A 5,229-nucleotide genomic window follows, 5' to 3' on the forward strand; every position below is an offset into this window, starting at 1 on the left:
GTGTGTGTGTGTGTGTGTACTGTACATAAAATCTAGAAAAGTGATGCAATGCCACCAATAGTCAGTGAGGTACTGAAACCCTTGGTCCAACAACCTCTGAGCTGAGGAACAGGCTCTTGCCCACAGCTGCATGGGTGACAAAGAAGCAGACCCTTCTTCTGGTCAATAAGACCAATGCATGGGAAGCGCAGACAGCAGCCCAGGGCAGTGGTGGCCAAATACCTGACCCATAGAAACCATGAGATAAAAACGTGTTCTTTTAAACTACTAAGTTTGGGGGTAATTTCCGACACAGCAAACAGAGCACTGCTGTAGTTCTTAATGTATTCTATTGTTAGATGAATAGGTAGTATAAAACATTAACCAGTCTCAGTTATATGGAAAACATATAAATGCCTCCAAAAATTCATCTGTGACAAATTCTTTAGAAACTAGCAAATCTTCATACAGATGTTTTAAAGCCTAAATTTACCAGTGAATTTTTAGGTGTTTCTAAGAATCCTCAATTAATTTGTTTCTTGAGGAAATTTGTCTACTTCATAGGAAAAGGGAGTTTTGGAAATTCACCTTTCCTTTAAAATCTATTAGAATGTATAGGTAGCTCCTCTCTCTTACTGGTTGTTGTCATCTTTGGTCAATGGTGCTGTCGTAGTTGCCAAGTGGCCCTTTGTCCCCTCCACACACACATACACAGTCACTGGGGAGTATAAACGTGTATACACTGACATGTTTGCACACCTGAATATATGGCGTCTGATTATAAAAGGTGGCTGTTTGTACCTCCACGCCCACACACAGCAGAGCAAAGAAGCACAGAATCATAGCTACCTGGTGAGCATAGTGAGATAAACATGGACATTCACAAAAAGGATGCTTACTAATACCACAGGAAAAAATCCAATTCATATAAAGATCAGCATTCCCCAAGTGATGCTGCAAATGTTGATAGATGTGTTGTGATTCATAAATACAGACTCTAACAAATGTGACAAGCACTATTAAAGGGCTAAACACCTGTCTTTAATAGGTATCTTCAAAAACTGCCTTTCCAACACTTCTCACAGAAGAAGAGGGAGTGTAAATATCAGAGATGCTGTCAAACATTGAACATTTTACTTTGGTTCTTCTGGTACCAATCCTAGCAAGGATTAACTGCGTAATTTTACTCATTTCTGTACAGAAATGTTGACATTCCTATGGACATGAAAGTTGGGAGAGATGGAAAAAGAAGCAAGCAGGTGGCCAGCTTTCCCCCCATAGAAATGTAATAACGTGAAATCACATCGTGACACAGAAAACATTGCCTCTGACAGTAGAGAGCACGATTCGTCCTTCTCCGCTTTCAGGAACAGCAGTTGTCGTACAGCCTGAACATAATCGCTTTCATTAGGGCTTCTGCTATTCCCAAGCCCAGCCAGTGACTCACTCCTGTGGTCTCTCACAGCAGCTTCCACAAGCCCCAGTTACAGAAACTCTTACACTACATTGTTCTTAATTTGGGGCCCATATGCCCCTCAATCTGCTAGAGACCAAGAACAGTTGCTTGCCTAGCACCATACCTAGCACTTGATGATTACCTAATAAACACTTCTTGAATGCAAGGAGAGAGAAGTTAAAGTCAGCTGAATGGCACAGACCGCGCATGACGGGAGTCCTTCCGAGAAAGCGAATTACGATGTCTGACGGAAAGTGCGCGGTCAGGAAGCAGGAAGCCTGACTCTTACACCTGAAAGCAAATGGATCAAAGACCCAGGGGCATGAGCCTGTCTTCAAGCCAATGAGTCTTCAAAAGAGAATACATCAGAAAATATGAATGTATGTTTTATTTCTGCAGTGGCTTCTCCTATGTGTGTATCAGAATAATAACAACAAAAGGCCTAAGATGCTATAATTGTGCTATCTTGGAAATAAGGCTTTCCAGAAGCATGTTGGATGTGGGTAAGAATGGGTGAGCTTTCATTGGCTGCTAAGATGTGATAAATATTAAGGATAGTCAGAACACTTTGAAGTATATATTATTAATTCATCTATTTTGGCTGCTATTGCCACATACTATATATTTGGTAGTTTATGCGTTTAAGAAATCCAAGGCGAAAATGCCAGAAGATTTAATGTCTGGTTCTCTTAGCTCATAAATGGTCATCGTTTTGCTGTGTCCTTACATGGCAGGAGGGGCAAATAAGTTCTGTGAAGTCTCTTTGAAAAAGATACTAATCTTACTCATTAAGGCCCAGCCTTCATGAACTAACCACTAAACAAAAACTCTTTTTCCAAGTACCACCCTATCAAGGATTCCCATTTCAATACATAAATTGGGAGGAGGAGGACACAAACAGTCAGGCAACGTCGAACCTATAGAAGCCAAGATGGGGAGTCATAAATAGCTCTACACTTCAGAAACAGTTACAGCTGGCCAGGAGCTCGCTGTTTATTTCTTTAGATTGATAATCCTTTCTTCTCATGAAAACAAGAATGCTATGGTTTCTATTACAATACTTATACACACAGAAACATAGTTGAAAAGAATATATAAACCATCTTATTCTTCCAATCTGAGATTGTGCATCAGCCGCTCACAGATACAGATCTCTGACCTGGAGTTTTAATCTGAGTTGTAGAATCAAGTACCTCAAAGGAAATGTAGAGAACACCGCTGAAATCCTTCATGGGAAAAAGTTATAATCCACAGGAGATAAAGAACAGACCAGAAGTCAGCTCACATATTAAATAATCTTAAAATCTTAGCCTTGGCTGCTAGGAAATCTAAGGATGTGAAATTGCACCATTTGCAGGTGAACTGGTGGTAAAGCAGCATCCTGTATATTATTCCTTATGACTAGGGAACTTCCCTGCCCTTCTAAGGAGCCCAGAAGAATTTCCTTCTTTCTGCACCTTTCTTCCTCAGTACACTCTGAGAAATCTCTCTTCTTCCCAACTTCCTCCCATGTCACAATTTTGACTGAAAAACTTCAAAACCTGAAATAAATTATTTTTCTTAATCTAAATGTAGCCAATATACAATTGAACTTTCAACTTAAGAGTAATATCAGCAATTCATGAATCTTTAGGTAATTTTCAAATCTTTTAAGTAAAAAATTGGTTGAAACTCTGCACGAAGTGTCATAAGGCAAGATGAGGATAAACAGATCCATGCGAAATAAAGACGAAATAAACTGAAACTAATCTACAAGGAGAATCCATCTGGCAAGCGCTGTGCGGAAGGTTTGGATAAACTGGTTGCTTTTCCAAAGTTCAAAATCAGCCTCACATCTTACTTCAGGGAACTCTTAGGATGGTAGACACAAATTTCTGGAAAAAATAATGTGTTCCCACGTATGACCTCATTATCACCACAAGGAGCTGCCTGGAAATGAAAGTAGGGGAGAAAGTGAGCCTGGCCGATATACTTCACAGGCAGCCACTGGAAGCCTCTTGCTGCAGCTGAGGGAGGAATCTAGGTGGGAAATCCACCAGCTCAAGACCCTGCAAAGACACAGGCTCTTGTGGTTCATGTCTAGATGTCCCCCCAAAGCCTCGTGTGGTCGTAGGTGGGGCTTCTTCAGAGGTGGCTGAATCTATAGTGTGCGATTAATTCATGGTGTAATGAATTGTAGGACCAAGGAAACTAGGATTAAGGTACGAGTGCTATGATGTTGGGACACAAGAGGACAGACGGCCGAAGTGCTGGCTCCGAGTCCCAGAATGCTGTGCTGGTTCTCACCAGGGCACAAGTGTCCCAAAGGCAACGTGCTGGAGCCAAGTCCCTTGACCTACAAACAACCCCCTAATCTCTTCTTTATTCCCATTTCCGGTTTACACTCCCTTTTAGTCATAATCAGATGTTGTTCTATCTAGATGTTATGTCTTTAGTTTGAACAATGTGGATCTGCTCATGACTGCTGTTAATCACTGCTCCAAAGTGCTGTTAATCATCAAACCGCTGTGATCATGCTTTTGTGTGTGGCCTTGAAACTATACTATAAAGACCCTGGGTGAGAAATAAACTTTGCCATTAGCCATCAGCTTTTGGTCATTCATTGTGTCCATGGTCATCTCCCCAAGTCCCCTCCTCTAGAAGGAGACCTCAACACTATGTAAGCAGTCTGAATAAAATAAAAGAGCAGGATGACACATTAAGATCCCTTGTTGCTTTTCCAATCTTCTACCATCATGAACTGTTGCCCCTCTGCCATGTGCCACCCTGCCTTGTAGCCAGCCAGTTATGGGTAGAAACCTCTATGAACTGCAAACCAAATAATGCCCCCCTTTAACTTGTGGGCATCAGGTATTTTGTCTCAGCAATGAGAGAAAAGTAACTAACACAGACACAATGCTCTATCTTCTGTCCCCCAGGAAACATTGGAAATCCACTTGTGCCCCAGACCCTACACCGAAGAGTAAGCAGAAAATTGTGTGCTTGGAGAGGATTAGGAACTTTTTAAAAGCTCAATCCCCAGTATTCAAACATACAGGGCTTTGCTAAGAATGAAGCTAGAACAGAAAAATCAAGAATTTTTCTTTCCCCACTACAAGTCTTGCATCAAATACCAAAGAACAATCACCTATTACAGAGAAGCAAAGGCAGAGTCATGCAAGAGCTAATGAAATCCAGGAATGGAATCAAAACATTGAGAGAAAACCCGGCATACTGTGTCTCACCAAGCAGGAGCAGCTCTGGCCCCATTTAAAGAATTTAGTTTTTAGGAAAGGGTGGAGTGAGTAAAGGGAAGATAGGGGAATGGGGAAAAAATAAGAACCAAGATACATCTGTAAAGGTACAAGTTCTCAATGATGAATGTTACTGTACTGTTTACCTTAAATGTACCAAAAAACTTAATGAAAAAAATAAAAAAGAAAGAAAGAATTTAGTTTTTTAATTTTCATTGAGCTAAAATATCAATAAAGCTCAAATTCAAATCTACCACAGTCTAGATTGACTTACTCTAAACACACACACACACACACACACACACACACACACACACACACACACTAACGACTTTGTGAAAGAAAAGGCATGCTCATTTCTGGCCATACAAATCACTTATATCCATCTCTACTATTTTACACATAATATCCATCATTCAGTTTTTTAAATTATGCAACATTTTAAAAATCAAGAAAGAGAAGACCCATTGTCAAGCTATGAAATAGCACACATATCAAGAGATAAAAGAGTCAACAGAATCAGACATTGAAAATGCTATTTTCAGGCTGAGATTTTTAAAT

Source organism: Fukomys damarensis, unplaced genomic scaffold, assembly GCF_012274545.1.
Source record: "Fukomys damarensis isolate Sample0158 unplaced genomic scaffold, DMR_v1.0_HiC HiC_scaffold_18, whole genome shotgun sequence".
Lineage (NCBI taxonomy): Eukaryota > Metazoa > Chordata > Mammalia > Rodentia > Bathyergidae > Fukomys > Fukomys damarensis.